General features: G+C 29.9%; 1 protein-coding gene and 1 long non-coding RNA gene across 3 annotated transcripts in view; one reads left to right on the top strand and one right to left on the bottom strand.

Moving 5' to 3' along the window:
- The window catches only part of LOC143198219 (uncharacterized), a 376,811-nt gene that overhangs the window by 67,341 nt on the left and 292,332 nt on the right, over window positions 1-17,138 (bottom strand). The gene's annotated exons all lie outside the window — the stretch shown is intronic.
- On the top strand, window positions 10,213-15,704 carry LOC143198229 (uncharacterized). The gene is made up of 3 exons (XR_013006185.1): window positions 10,213-10,346; window positions 11,029-11,083; window positions 15,526-15,704. It is a non-coding gene; the product is annotated as an uncharacterized LOC143198229 (long non-coding RNA).

Raw genomic sequence — 17,138 nt, forward strand, 5'->3', positions numbered from 1 at the left:
AGTTTTTTGTGTATAATTTAAAATTACTTGCAAAATGTATATATAATATTTAAGACATAAATGTTAATATATTTTACAATTTTTAACAAGAAAATGTTTTGATTTCACTGTTGTAATCTGAGTTTTATATAATTTATTTTTTCTATTTGCAATTTCTATTGCACTTTTGCAAACGTTCGAAATATATTTCGACATATTGTCCATTCTACTTGAGATCTTTGCGTGTAAGTTTTGCCATTGTATTTTTGGAGCATTTTTAAAACTTATATGTTAAATGTTTTTATCAACTAGCTGAGGTTCATCTGATCTACTGTTTAACGTGGGCTCCGAAACACATGACTGGCAAGCGACTAATTTCGGAACTCTTTCAGACATTAGGCTGACTGATTTTGTATTCTTGTTTATAGATAATCGGAAAATTGACACACAACTATTCTATTCGAAGGAGGTTAATTTCGACTTATTTTGATCGTCAAAATAAAGGTCCTCGTCATTAAGCCTACGAACTAGCAATTAACCAACTTAAAGACCATTCCAGAAGGTATTCGTTTTATTCAGCCTAGTTACTGGAGTGACTTGGCTGATTATTGCTTGTTGGTTTTACTCTATTGCCTACGGATAATCAAAATCAGAAACATTAAGCATATGTCAATCAAAGCCTCGATAATTCATCAGTAACATCAGTATTTGATACATAAGAATAGTATTTAATGGCAACTGACAAACAGTATCACGTTCTATAGGAATTCTACCAAGAACAAAATTCTAAACCAAATGAATCAATTTGTAGTTTTCTGAAGGGCGAGGTTTCCATGTTTTATATTAGGTGTTTGCTTGTAACGATTAAACAATTTAACCTAAACATTAGATTTTATGGTTTCGAAATTTCTTTGTTTAAAATAATATTTCCTTTTGGTATTATTGAGTTATTCAGTATATAAAGATGGTAATCATAGAACGTTAAAATTTGTATTTTCAAAATTATACTTTTGCTGTTTAATTTGAAAAAATCTACTGTAGATCACTTTTTATAATCACTTTTAGAAAGTTTTGGTGATGCTACTCCATCATATCCAAGTTGTCGGTTTTGGTCTCACCAAGATGGTTATTTTGATGTTAATATCAAAGAATAGTTTGGATGATTAAGAAAGTTCGAAGAAAATTAATCGAAGACTTGACCGAGTAGGTTATTGGAGCATAACCAAACTCAAACTCCAAAGAATATTAGATAGCTTACCAACTAATGAATCAACTATTTCCAGCCGTTTTAATGTATGTATGTCAAACAGGAAATAAACACACGAATTGGTTGAAAGTGCCATTTTAAACGTTCGAATATCGTGGCTTTATTGTTTATCAGGCAAAATGGAAGAACTGTCTGTGTCCTATTTACTGGCGATGAAATGTGGATCTACTGTGACAATCTCAAGTGCATTTTTTTGCAATTTCTATCTATAAATGCCGTTTTAAAGTAAGGAGATTACTAAAATATATGTAAGTAATAGTATGTGAGTGAATAGAGCAAGAGTTTAATATTGGTCGTAAAACCTATGACACCTAACAAAAACACGCATCAAGAAAAATAATTTGTATTAACTGTTAATTTGTTAAAGCTTTAAGATTAAAATTAAACTGAAAAAAATTATTTTCGTTCATTAATGTTCGTCATAATGTTTGTTAATTGCAATTTCGATGCAATGACGAATAGAGGGTTAAGAAAACGGAGCAAAGTTAAAACCTTCTCATTGTTTAAGAAGCCTTAAATTTCATTTGTATATTTGGTTGAAGATTTAGATGATGTTTTTGATGAGTGCAGAGCAACAGGAACGGATTTATCAGGTTATGACAGATGTCGAGGAAAAATATCATGAAGAAAAATATTGATATATGAACTTATAGATAACTTATATATAACTTTTCTTTTTGTCATCTAAGGTTTATCTGGGTTAGACCTACAGTTTAATGTGGGCATCGAAGCACGATCTTAAACCAACTGACTGTTGAATGGCCAACTCAGAAATTATGCTAGAAATCATCCGGTCTTAACCAGCCTGGTTACTGGCATGACTGGGATCGTTTTCCTTGTTGGGTTTTGCATTCTTCCCTAAGGACAATCACAAGTGTTAAACAATCACGAACATAAATTTACAACTATGCCTCAGCAGGATTCGAACCCGCGACAATAGCCGCTGCGCTAACTATTACCACAGCTGGCATTACAGTAACCTAATATTATTATAAATATGTTAGAAATTGTAATAATAAAAACACATATCATTTTACATATAAAATTTTTAATTGTTTTTGATTTTTTTATGATTTCAGTTCATTTAGCACAGTAATACATTTCTTGACTTGAGTCAAAATATTATAGTATTATGTAATATCCGTATTTAGCTCCATTACCATTACTACTAATAAAGCTTGTATTCAAATTAATTATTTTAAATATAAAGTGACAATTAAAATAGAATATAGTGTATGTTGTATACGAATTATCTCCATTTAGAAAGGTAGATAAAAGGCAGTTCACGAATCAAGCATTTAATTAAGAGAACATAGTTCTGTGTAAAATAAAACACCCCAGTATTAATTTCGTGTCCGAAACTGGAGGAAGTATAATTTATCAAAAAAACTTTTAGCAGAGCAAAAAGGACCGTGTTGATTTATTATACCTAAATCAAAAAAGGGCAATGTAACAGACGTTGGAATAAAAACCGCACTGCTGGAATCAGGAAGAGCATTTTCGGATGCAATATAATCGTTAGTTATTATTTATATTAAAAATAACCAATTTGTAATAGGGACTTTCATACTAAAATGATAAATCATCTTCATTGTATTTGTATAATTTATAAATACTAGTGATCGCCCTGTGATCGAAATTCGACCACAGTTTATAAAGTTAATCAGGTTTCTCTCATGACAGACTAAAGAGAATAGCTTAAAAATGATTTGTTATTATTACTAAAACTTGTTTTAACAATATTTTCTATATAAGATAAGAAATATATTTGATATGTAACATTAATTACAGTAACAAATATCTGTATATTATGCAAACTATATCAAGAATTAACTCTCACTAACTGTTTTTTTAAATGGTATTTAACAAAATCTAATTTTCGTTAAGTTTTAATAATTAAGAAAGAAAAAATAAGTTTAAATTACTACATCACATAACATTATAAAGATATCATTAGTAAGGTTATTTTCAGAGCATCCAATATAAGTATATATGATTTTTATTTACTTTTTTATTATATATTTGTAATAATAGCGACCACAATTAGGCACTTAGGCATTTATTTTTTACAATATTGAAATTATATTAAAGTAATATATTTACACTCATTAAATGAACTATTGACTTCTCAAAACTTAGGTCTTTGAAGTAAATAACTAATATAATTGAAAAAAGGTTCAGAATATAAATGTTTATACAGTCACATAATTTATTGCATTAATCGTTAAACATTTTAATATTTATCAGAGGTTTAAAATATTTAACAGATTACTGCTAGTAATTCATAATTTCTTCTATTTGTCCATCATGGTTCCATCTAGGCAAACTATGTAGTTACTTTTATACATATTATTCATTTAAAATATATATTTAAAAACAATAAATTTTATAAGAAACTAGGATTATTTGATAAAAGAATAATTTTACCTGCATTTTTCAACAAAATTACATTGTTCGTTAGTTATTTGTTCTACTACTCAATCTTTAACGTAGCCGTTATATTTTTTCCTGTCAGTAAATTTATTTATCGTTTATTTATCATTCTATGTAATATTTTGCAATCTCACCCTTACTGCATCTACTGCTTTCTATTTTACCTTGTGTCCCACATGAGGACTGAAAACTCATCAAGAAATGAGATTTTGATGCACAATGTAAAATTACACGTCCATAGACGATTTAAGTATAGCAGAAACTGTGAATAATCTACTGTATTAGAATTGGAGCTGGCTAGGTCCAATGAAAATAGAGCTTATATTTAGAAAATATTTGTTTATATATTGTGTTACCGATCTAACGACTATTGCTGATTGTTTGATTTGGGCGTATTTCATTTTATTGGAATTTGGAATTTACTTATTTGTAGGGCATATTACACAAACATTTTAGGCCTGAAAGTTCTTTTTACGCATAAGCTTTAAGCGTATCAAATTTTAATCTTTGCTCCATTTGCTTGTGCTCACATATTCCATAAAGTGAGGCAATATTTTCGCTAAGCCGATTAATATATAGATGTTATATAATTTGATAATATTAATAATTTGAATTACTTTTGATACTTTGAAATGCAATATTTTACTAATAAATACTACAAATATTAAGGTTTTACACTAAAATAGAAAAGTGTGTTTCTTTTAGAAATTCGACTGTGTTCATTGATATTCTCTAATTCAACAGCAGTATATTCTTCCAAGACCAGTTTTTTTATTGCTTTGAACTGCTTTCATCGACTGCTGCACACCTAGCTGATCACCTTTTGATTGAGGTGTGTTGCAGTGGGTCTGTATTACATTTCTTCTCATTTAACGATACATGAAATCATTTTTGTGTCGCTTGAAAATATCGAAATGGCACTCTGAGTCGATACTGGCGTGACTCTTGCCTAGGACAATCACAAATATTAAACAATCACAAATATACATTTATGACCATGTCCCAGCAGGAGTCGAACCCGCGGTTATCACTAAGTTTTTTAAATTATTATAAAAAGCTGGTAATAATTATGTTGGCCGTTGACCGACACTATATAAAAAAATGAAAGGAAAGAAATATATTTATTTCTCAAAAAGAAACTACAGTTTTTAAGGTCTACGACTACTCGTTCTACGGACTAAGGTTGGAAGCACTAGCAAAGAGAGTGACATCAATTGGCTCGGGATTTGATTACTCTAAATGTTTGTGCACGTGAGCTGTATTTATAGTTGTCACGATATTTACTAATAACTTCGTCATAGGCATTGCAACGTTTATTTGGTATTGTATCAGCATGTTGTAGTGTCTATTTAACTTTACTAATACGTACACTGGCCAACCACATAACTTAATACAAAACTCTAATAAAGTAGCAAAGAAAGTAATACACAAAACTTTTAAAAAATATATAATTTTTGTATATTTGCAATATATGCTATATTATAGTAAAATAAAATTTATTTATTTCTTTAGCGAATATGTGGAGCATATTTTTCATGAGCGAGTGATTATTAAACGATATTTAAACGAAATTGATTAAGCCTATTGTCAAATAAAATTTCCAACCGCAAAAGCCTATTGTAACTTTATTAAATTTTCGTATAATTGGAGTTTCCAAAACCGTGTCAGTAATAATTAGAGTTAAGAGATAAAGCAAAATAGTCCAAAATATTGTTTGTTGACATAACGCTAATTTGCGTACTGATTAAACAAATGAATATTTTTTATAATATGAATGCGATACCATATATAAAAACATAAATGACGTTTTTGAATAGAAAGCTTACGTACTCAATTATACTAATATTTATGTACAGTTTAAATAATTTAGAGAACAAACAGTTTTCCAGTAAAATTTACTTTTTATTTATTTATTTGTTATATTTTAGTCTCTTATTTACTGAGGATTTAACTGGACTGGAGATATTGTTTAATGTGGGTCCCAAACCGCGGTCCTCAGCGTTATGTCTACCAACTGGTGAGTGACCAACTTAGAGATTATCTGAGAAAACATCCGATCTTACCCAGCTTGGTTACCGGAGTGACTGCAGGTATGCAATGTTAGTGATACGATGCATTATATTAAAAATAGCAGATGCTGTTTTACAAAAAAAATTGAACTTATTGTATTGTTGTGAAGTTGTGACACTTATTGTTTAAAAGTTGCAACCACATAATATAAATACTCAGAACGGGAAGCATGAAATCGTAACCACGTTCTCACTAGCGTATTGGTCATCAGATAGCCGAAGGTATAAAAGCAAGAAAAACCGGCAAATTTTTTTTGGTCCTACGCTTTGGTTTAATTTTTTTTAAGTACATTTTAGGTTATATTTGTATATTTCTATTTTTTTGTAGGAAATTTGTTATTATGATTAATTTATATAGCATTTGCTGTAAAAATGTTATAAAGTATATCTCTGTATAAAAAAGAGTAGACTAGAATCTCTCTAGTTTTTTTACATCTTTTTTTTAGAGACCGGATAGCTATATATTTCCGGATAGAATTCTGGAAAGTTTTTTATTATGGTAAATGTACATAATTGAATTGAATATAATATCTTTCTATTTACATATCATTTACTTTATATATCGGAATCAGCAGAAATTGTCCACAATACGATAGGTTTCAGTCCACAATAGATTCTCCAAAATGAATTAGTAATGTAAGTACAAATATAATATTTTCTTCCAAAAAATAAATGCTTAATTAGTTTATGATGTTTTTATTATTAACGAAAATTATGTTATGTATTATATTATAGCCATTATTTAAAAATAAAAATAATAATTAAATGTTGTTTGTATTTGTAGATGAGAAAAGTCATATAATTCCAAAGGGCAATTCTATTTTATTTTACATTTCATACTAAATGTAGAAAAAAACATTTTTTCATTAATATTGTATGATACGTTATACTTAAATGTCTTAAAGGATAAATAGTTCAGTATATTTCCTTTAAAAACATATTGGTCTGATGGAAAACAATTTCAATTTAGTTAAATATATGTTGTCAAGTCAGTTTTTATTTGGTTTGGAAATGTTCCCTTCAAATGTCAAGCTATATTGAAATATATTTTATTAAAATCCTTTTATTTTGCTATAATTATTCACCTTTGGAGCCTTCTGATAAGTAAGACTCGAAAAACTTGTTTACAACTTTAGTAAGATTCAATATAAGTTCTATAACGCCTTCTATATATCTTGATTTTAGATCTGTTAGGTAAGAACCTTAGGTAAGGTAAGGACCTAGGTTTCAAGGACTTTTGAAGATGGTGTCATCTACGAGTATATGTTAGGCGACGGACTTATCGGGCGATTTTTTACGTCTACACCTAATTTCAAAGTCAAAATATTACTAATGTAATGCATAATAAACATCATCATAAGTTCTACGTCTTAGTATTATTAACACTAGTATAATGTATAATTAATTGCCGTGGTTTTGTTTTTTTTATAAATGAATTTCTTTATTTTAATTCCCAAATCTTGATTAATTTATTAAGATTTATTACCACTTTAGCTCAATAAAATTTGATTATAACTACTAATTAACTATATAAAGTAAAAAAGAGAATTGAGGGCCTATGTTTGTTTATTAATGAAAATAAATGGTAGCCAAATTAGAGACTGTGATGTTAAATATTTAGGCATACACTTAGGTAAATAGATTTCCTGGCGGCCAGGCAAGAACTAATATATAATTAAATGATTAATGAATAAAAGAAATGAAGTGGATCAGTGGTGGTTGTCCATAATTATTATTTTAATTTCGCAGGACTCAAATGTGGCTTAAACTATATATCCAATATTTTGTAGTTTAAAACACTATGTCCTAAAACTCTTGTGTTGCTGATTTGTAGAAGGATTTTTAGGATCTTTTTATTTTAATATTCATTAATTAAATACCATATTTTTAAAATACATTTTTCTATTTTTTTAAATATCAGGTATACCGAAAAGTCATTGCCAGTTTTTCTAACACATGTCGCTAATTTTAAGTCTGCAATGTTATGATTTCATATATATGTCATCTTATTCTACTGACATCAATCTTCAAAGCTCAAAATGTTATATTTTGCGAAAGAGACACCGTCATAGATTTATACCTCTTTGAATATGTCAAGTTTTGTGCCTGAAAACGTGCTTTTGCGGCACGGATTACTTTTGTTATTTAATCAATATAAATAAGCCGTTGATAGTTATCGTTTGCTGGTAGAAACCTACGATGAGTATCAATCCTCAAGAAAAATGTGAGGCGTGGTTTCGATTTAATCGACAAAATTTAAAAGTCATTTCGGTATGCAAGACAAAGAACGTTTTGTTAGATAGAAATAGTTTAAAGTTACGAAACTGCAAAAGTTATTGGATAAAGACTCAACCAAAACTCAAAAACAATTGGCAAAACTATTAGATGTGGCCCAAGAAACGATTAGAGACCGACTACGAGCAATGGGGAAAATCCAAAAGATGGGAAAATGGGCGTCATATAAATTGAATGAATAGTGACAGGCGATAAAAAGTGGATTTGTTTTAAAAACCCTAAGCAAAATATCATGGTTGTCACCTGGTGAAGGCGACCGATCGACTCCAAAGACAAATTGTCTGTATTTGGAGGGACCAGAGTCAGTGGACGTCATGTATTACAAACTGTTGAAACCTGGTGAAACAGGAAATAGTGATCGCTACCGACAACAAATAATCAATTTGAACTATGCCTTGACTGAAAAATGTCTAGAAAGAGCCCAAAGACACTGTAAAGTGATTGTCAAGGAATCGTTGAAAGCACTTTAATGGAACATATTATCGCATCCTCCGTACTCTCCAGACCTTGTCCCGACTATCAACTTCAGTAGAACACGCGTTTGCAGAGCAGCATTTCGCCAATTTCGAAGAAGTTAGAATATGTCTCGACGAATGGTTTTGCTCAAAGGACAAACAGTTTGATATATAGTATGTAGATTTTTTGTAGTATGTTATATTATGAGACGTACAGGATTTAAAATTAAACCTTTAATTTACTTGAAATATATGTTGTTTTAACAGAAATACACTTATACTTATGGTAATGCTTGTTGTGGTATCCTATTTTAACTTTTACATATCACTCATTAAATAGATCACTTGTGACATGTAATCTAAACAGTATTATGCCAAAATGTTATCACAGTGACTCAAACGGGTTCTTCCTTATCAACTTTTACACCTTTATAGTTAACCACACATAATTACAAATATAGATTTAAAAGATTTATTATCTGAGCAGGATTGGAAACCTTGACTGTTACGTTAGTATCTTGTTTATTACTAGTAGGAGTCCTTGACTATTGCTTTGTAATTCTTATAGGTATTCGAAAACATCTTCTGCAATTAATCATTTCATAAAATGCCATTCAAAGTTTTTTAAATAAGTACGTCTTTTACAATTGAGTAATTGAAAACAGATTAAATTAAATAAATTTTGGTATATTAAAGCATTATTACTCTTTTATTTATTAAAACAATTAATATATTTTAGAACTGAGAGTGCTGATTAAGAATGATTAAAGACGAATTAACGAAGATTGTTATTGAAAGAAAACTTGTTTTTACGATTAGTATGAGTAGATTTCATTGCCAAACTGTCGTCATAACGGCGGCAAAACAGCGGACCATCGGTGAAACTAGATTCCAATAGCATGAATAAATTTGGTCGTTTCATTGCACCGAGCTGAACAGAATTTCTGATTCACGGGTAAATAAACCAATAGCCAAAAATTTGGAAAGTTTTATGGCCGACCATGCCAAACGTTTTTTTTTCTACGGTGACTGTTATGACCACCGTCCGTTTATTTTTGTTTTTCTATTTTTTTTCCGAAGTATAAAATTTAGCCGTATATGTCCAGTTATAAATCAGTGGTATATTATTAGTACGGTAATTCTGTAAATACTAGCATATCCCAGTATTATTTGTTACGTCCCAAAATTAAGAAATTAATAACAATATAGATTCATAACACAGATAAGGGATATTATATAAAATAAAAAAATCAGTTTTCTTGCTATTTCCCAAATAATTATATTTTCTTCTCAAAAAAAAGCTTTATTACATAATTGATACATATTTTAAATAGAAGTTTTCAATTTTTATTAATATTCAATATTTTTCAACAAGGATCTTTCGATTTTGGCAGCTGATTAACCTGTTATTTATTGTTCAGGCAGTGATGCCAAATCACCATAACAAGTTACGCGATTGAGTAGAAGGTCCAAATGAAACTATTTTATCAAAATATTTGTTAGGATACCATTTTTGGTCGAAAATTCATGTTTAGAGACGCATTTTTGGATAAACGTCAACAAACATAAATGAAAAATCATCAGAACGTTCTCATCTCTCAAAATGACCTGTTTTTAAAACACTCTCGACAACTTTTTTACTTAAGTTATTACCTTGTACTTATAAAAACAATCAATATGTAATATTTGCACATTCCTTCATTTTGAAGATGCAAAACAATTTGATGCTTATTAAAATCGCCAATACTTGAAAGTTATATTGTTGATCGTTGTCCAGTTTTAGGATATCAAGTTTCAAGCCAGTGAATTTATTGTTGAATAAATGATGGAATATTTTATTCAATGCAAGTAAGTATATTTTTTCGTATTCATACGTACTTGATTATTAAAGTATGGTATAATTAGACTTCTAAAAATAAAGATAATGATATTGAAGCTGAAAATTACTATTTTTTGTTATTGTAATATTAATATATAAAATGTTAGCACTGTGACTTAATGCTATCATTACAGATGGCGGATTTACAGCAGAAGGCATAGCTGACTGTAACTAATATGTAACACTTCAGTAATTATTATATAATTAGTTTAAAGCTTTACCGTTAGGCTTTGTATTTATTATGTGTAAATATATTTTTTCTCAGTACATATTATAATGCTGTTCAATAAGATGGGTCGTTTGTGAAACAAAGCGGTTTTATGATTATAGTCTCATATCTATTACATATAAACTTTTATAATTTACATAGTTACTTTTTTTAATATAGTTTGCAATTTATTTAAAAAAATAATCTGGAAAACGGCCGAAATATTCTCCGACGATTGTTATTAATCTTTAGTTCCATAACAAACGTGTACAAGTGTGTTACTCTGTGTGCTTTTTTGAGTTGTAACAATTTGTACCTTAATTCAATTTCTTTTTGAGATGTTTTCTAGTTTTATTCAAGAAAGGGCATGTTGACTGAAATATGAGTTTTTCTTAATCTTAAGGTTTTATATCACAAATTTCGACATTCAGTTTTTTCAATAGGTTAAAATAATAATCTGCTTCTGCTGCTTCTCTAGTTTGGACTACAAAAGTAAAGGTAAGGGAAAAATCCTTTTGGATCCCAAAATAATTGGTGCTAACAGATTTTTGATAGATTTGTGGGATCTAATAGTTCAATTGAAAAGTCCCCGGTGTACCATAGTAAAACAAATTTTTTTGCCAAAATTAGTTTTTTTTATTCAACATAAGTCCCTTCAAGGGTGATACACTGAATATAGCGACACTGCAATTTTTCGATACCATTTTTGTAGTACTATTTGTCCTTTGCTTCAAAATAGGCCTCAGTTTCGGCAATTACACCTCCTTATTCCACGAAAATTTCTTTCCAGCGAGCGTTCTTTTGAGATCTGGGAACAGGAAATAGTCGCTGGGGGCCAGACCTGGAGAATACGATCAGGAAGCAATTCGAAGCTCAATTAATAGATTTTTACCATCGTTTTCACTGACTTGTGACAGGTTCAATTGTTTTGGTGAAGAAGCACTTTCTGTTTCTTCAAATGTGGGCGTTTTTCGTGCGACTTCGTGCTTCAAACGATCCAGTAAAGCTATGTAATAGTCGCTGTTGATGGTCCTTCCTTTTTGAAGATTGTCAATGAAAATTATTCCAAGCGCATCCCAAAATATGGATGCCATAAGTTTGCCAGCCGACTGTTGCGTTTTCCCATGCTTTGGAGCGGGTTCATCGTGTGCAGTCCACTCGGATGACTCTCGATTGGAGTTCGGAGTGAAATGATGGAGCCATCTTTCATCCATTGTGACATATCAACTCAAAAATTAGGGTTTATTACGGTTGATGTTTTTCAAACACTGCTCCGAATCATTAAGTCGTCATTGTTTTTTGTCAAAAGTGAGCTCGCGCGGCATCCACTTTTCACAGAGCTTTCTCATATCCAAATATTCGTGAATGATATGATGTATACGTTCAGTTAATATCTTTAGAGGGTCTGCTATTTTATTCAATTTAAATTTATGGTCATTCAAAACCATTTTGTGGATTTTTTAAAATGTTTTCGTTGGTAATAACCTCTTTTGGGCGTCCTTTGCGTTCACTGTCTTCAGTGATCATTTCACCACGTCTAAACTAAGCATACCTTGATGGTTGATTTTCTTGGGACAGTGTCCAGAAACTCAACATCAAACCAAGGTTTTGCTTCAACTGTATTTTTTCCCTTCAAAAAGCAGTATTTTATCAGCACGCTAAATTCCTTTTTATCCATTTTTTTCACAATAACAAATGTTGCTTCACTGAAAATGTTATAATTCACAAACTAATGATCCGACAGCTGTCAAATTTATACGCGCATCTTTTGAGGGTTAGGGCTAACTAAGAAACATATGGATTTAATTCTAGTAGCGCCATCTATGTGTCAGGCCGGGGACTTTTCAATTGACCTGTTAATATATTTGAAAGGCGATCATCATGTTTATACCATTAACCTAGCATTAACAAAATATTGTAGCAATTATGTAACGTTTAATTCCTCTAAAAGTCTCATTAGAACATAATTTACTCAAAAATTAATATAAATATTGTTCATGTTGCCAAATGACATAGAAGTTTATAGTAACAAAAGGTAGAGGATATCACATGTTGCTATCATCTTATCATTATAAATATTATTATAAATAAATTATGATGTTAAATTATGAGCCAATAAAACATTATTGCCTGGTTGATGTTTACTTTTTGCTCATGCATTGCAGATGACGTGTTTTGTGTGGATTGCCGATTCCATACATGACAATTATCCCTGCTAATATAGTCATTTATCCAAAAATGCTCCGCGTCACCAAAGACATTTTTTCTCTGTGTGATTATAAAATTTGTTAATGTGGACGTGTTGTTCAACTGTATACCTTACCATAGTAATATTGAATCGAGTATGTAACGAGTTATTATAAAAAGAGATTAGATTTGAAAAATATTATTTTATCCACAAACTATTAAGGACAAATATTTTATCTAATCCTATATTAGTCCTTATTATTCACTAGTACACATTAATTCCTTTTTCTTTTTCCAGTGAAAGGTCTCTATGAAGCATCCGGCAATAGTCTGATATCATTGAGATGCTCCATTTTCTTTGCTATTTTTTCTTCATCTCTTTAATGACCTGGTGAAATCGTTCACCTTGCTATTCACTCGTCCAAGTTTACCTAAACCGGAAACTAGTTGAGGTGGGAATGAAGAAAATGTAATTTTGGACTCATTAGGCAATTTAAAGCTTTTAGCATACTTTTGACGATTTTTTTATAGTTAGGATATTTATAATTTCATTAAAAAATTGTATGACCTCTTTAAAACTAATCCGCCTTTCTTTTTTAGAATCTGTCATAGTCGTGTGAAGTGTGGGCTTTATAACTATGTATTTGAAACAATCTCCATCATTGAGAAGTGATTTTACAAATTGCTCCATTAATCTCAAATTTATTTGGAACGGTGTTAAAAGAATTTTAGGTACCAATGTTTCTTGGAGGATGTTTTTTACACCAATTTTAAACTTCCTCGGCGGCCAACACTTCTTGGTCCAGTGACTTGCTTGGTCTCTGTTAGCCCATAGACACAAGAAGCAACTGAATTTGTTCAACTCATATTGTTGTTCGATTAATATGCGCAAACTTTTAAAATCTGTGAACACCTGCTACCATGGTATTCATTTTAATTTACAAAAAACCAATTCCAAATTCTTGGACGTTCCTTTGAAGTGTACGGAATGACTTACTGGAATGGAATTATAAAAACCACCGTTGTGAAGCAGAACTGCCTTAAAAAGCTTTAATCTTTTTGATAAAACTATGAAAAGATGTCATTGTGCTACATCGTATCTGATAAATAAATCCATCCTGAGGTCCTGGAATTTTTTCCACATTATTTTCATTTTCAGCATAACAAAATACATGGAAATCAGTAGAAAATATTCAAATAGCTTTTTAGTTACAGGCCTGTGTTATTATATCATGAGCTGAGTATACATTGGTTCAAACCAAAACGCATAGTTAAAAAGGCATTTCGATAGCTTCAGAGAAGCGTCGGAATGAATGATTTTTAAAGGATGCTAATGAATAAGGTTTTCCGAAAACTAATTCTTAAACACTAAAGTTAAGTTTTAAATTTTTAAAAATAATTTTAATAAAGAATAGAAAGGAAAAGGAAGGGGATATTAATTAAAAACTTTATTAAATGAAAAACATTTATTTGCATTGTACCTTTTCATATAAGCACTGCTTATGCTTCTCATAATATACCCAATATAACATGTACAATTTCAAGACATGTTAGACATATCAGTGTTTTGAATTTGTTAGATTTAGTTAAAAGTAATCATTTATTGGAAAAAGTTTATTCTATGCAAGCTTGGAACTCTATCAAAATTAATAGTCCAAAGCTCTTTTCCACATGTATATTTGATATCTCTGTTATACAAAACCGCAATCGGGATCGTCAGACTATCATTTGTTATGTTGTCATTGGTTAGATATTTTGCTATATGTGATCGCGCTCGTATATAAAAGACCATATTGAAATTGTACTCAAAAGTACTCGAAATTTCGAAGTTTAGTTGAGAAAAAACACATTAAAATGTTTTTTTATTTAAAATGAAAAATATATATATGTAGAAATTACAATAGTTCTGGTTTAAAAATGGAATTTCTACTACTTTTTTCGAAACTGTAATACGGGATTATATAGTACATAGATAATCTCATGGAGTATATACAAGAAGAAGAAAGAGCCTACTTCAAGTAATATATTTACCACAGGGTATCAAAACTTAAATTGTCAAACTTTCAGTTGCTTGTTACTTTTTTTTGCTAACATTCTTTTAAAAAGATTTTTCGCATCTAGTATAGACTAGTAATATTTGTCTTTAGTTATCGATAGAAGGAATGAATGATGTAATACATTTTCATCTAATGCTCAGGAGATAATTTATTTTCAAATACAGAATTTAATATATTACATAAGATGTGTGAAATTTCTGAGTAATTTTTATATAATTTAATGAGAAAAAAAACTTATTGAGAAAACTTTTGAACAATATGTGTGTTAATATTGTTCATTTACTGCCTCTTTGTTTTTTTCGTGTCGAAAAAACGTTGTGACTTTTGATCTATAATTTATTTTCGGGTACCTACCGTCATAAAAATAGAAATATTTCTCAGTAAGACCATATGACATCGATCGGAATAAATTATAATCAAACAAGTGAAGAGGTAATATTTCGCAGACAACTGTGGTAGGTCTTTGTTGCCGTAGGTCTTTTTATTTACGCTTTTCATTTTTACGTGTAGGTTTTGATTTTTGTGTTTTTATTTGTTTATTTTGTGTATTTTATTTAAATACTTAGTGCCAGAGCTATAATTAAAATGGCTGGAAATCTTAGATGATGTTATGTCTGTTAATCTTCATACGTCTAATTTTCAAAATCTTCCAATTGTTAAGATTTTTTTTGTTATATGTTATATTCTCTTTTATAGGAACTAGGGTTTATCTGTACTAGACCTATTGCGCACCGTGTGCTCCGAACTACGATCCTAGACGTTAAGCTTGCCGACTGGCGAGTGACCAACTTAGAGATCATCACAGAAGACATCCAGTCTTACCTAGCTTGGTTCCTGAATTGACAGATCATTTTCCTTTTCGAATTTTGCACTCTTGCCTTTTGAAAAATCACAGGTACCGCCACGCTACAGCAAGATTTGAATCCGCGACTTCACCAGGAGGAATATCTTATCCCCTTGATCCCTGCGGCAATCAAGCCGATTAATTATTTATTAATCTAAAATGGAATCACCATATCTGAAATATTGAAATTAAAACTGAATTTTCACCATAAGTGTTCAATAACAAGCAGTTAATTTCACGCACTACTCTTCTTTGAATATAGTAAATAGTAAAACAATGAAAATGGGTTTTTATTAGCGGCTAATACGACTTGTAGAAACAAATAATAATATTTTGGTGCATATATAACATATATATTTATACAAATCTAATAATATTTTACAAGCAATTCTCATATCTTTTCCGTTATATCTTTATTTTTTTCAAAATTAAATTCAATTAAACTTACGTATTTTATAGTAGTATATTGAATATACATTTTTGTTTTATGCATAAAATCAAATCTAATAACGAATCGTGATAATCTAAAAGTAAGCGTTTTATTTGAGAAAGGAGGAGAAAGTTATTTTCCAATTCAATTAAGAAAACACAATTTCAGTCGATGGTCTGAGTGTCACCACCACTTTGATTTGAAAAAAATTATTAAATTCCATTATAAAATATGTTAACTTGATTTATATTATTAATGTTGCTTTTATAATTTCGAAACTAATATAGGATATTTAAATTTGTGTAAATGGAATTTTCTTTATATATATATTAAAGTCTCCTTTTACCAACTATTGGTTTATCTGGGCTGAACCTAAAGTTTAACCTGGGCTCCGAACCACGGTCCTCAGCATTAAGCCTACCGACTGGCGAGTGGCCAACTTTAGAAATCATCCCAGAAGACATCCGGTCTTACCCAGCCTTGTTAATGGCGTGACTGGGATCATTTTTCTCGTCGCCTAAAATATCAAAATCACAGATTTTACATTTACGACCATGCCCCAGCAGGATCCGAACATCGCAACAGTAGGAGAAGGAGGAGAATTTTATTTTATGAGATATATTTTATTTTTTTATTATCTTACGATATTTTTATAAATAATAATATATATTACTAAAATGTGTAGTAAATCCCTTAAAAGTCATACAGCTAATATTATGTTGTCGATTGTTATATTATAGAATCACTGAAAGAACATTTCATTGAATTATTATTTTCTATAATGGATATATGGAATTAAAATAAACTTATTATGATCAGGAAATATTGTGATCATTTATTATTTCGTGGATGTATAAACAATTACAACGAGAAGCATATGAATTAGTTTATAAATGTTTTTCCACCAATGTGGTAGCATGAAATACAAATATTTGTTATAATAGAAATGTACAATATAATGTTTATGCTGGTTGCCGGTGTGTGTAAAAACTAAGTATTTAATCTTAAGGAGTTATAAAAATTATTTACAGAGAA

This window comes from Rhynchophorus ferrugineus, unplaced genomic scaffold (genome assembly GCF_030347505.1).
Source record: "Rhynchophorus ferrugineus isolate W39M unplaced genomic scaffold, kcgeb_rfMv2 rfM6, whole genome shotgun sequence".
Classification (NCBI taxonomy): Eukaryota; Metazoa; Arthropoda; class Insecta; order Coleoptera; family Curculionidae; genus Rhynchophorus; species Rhynchophorus ferrugineus.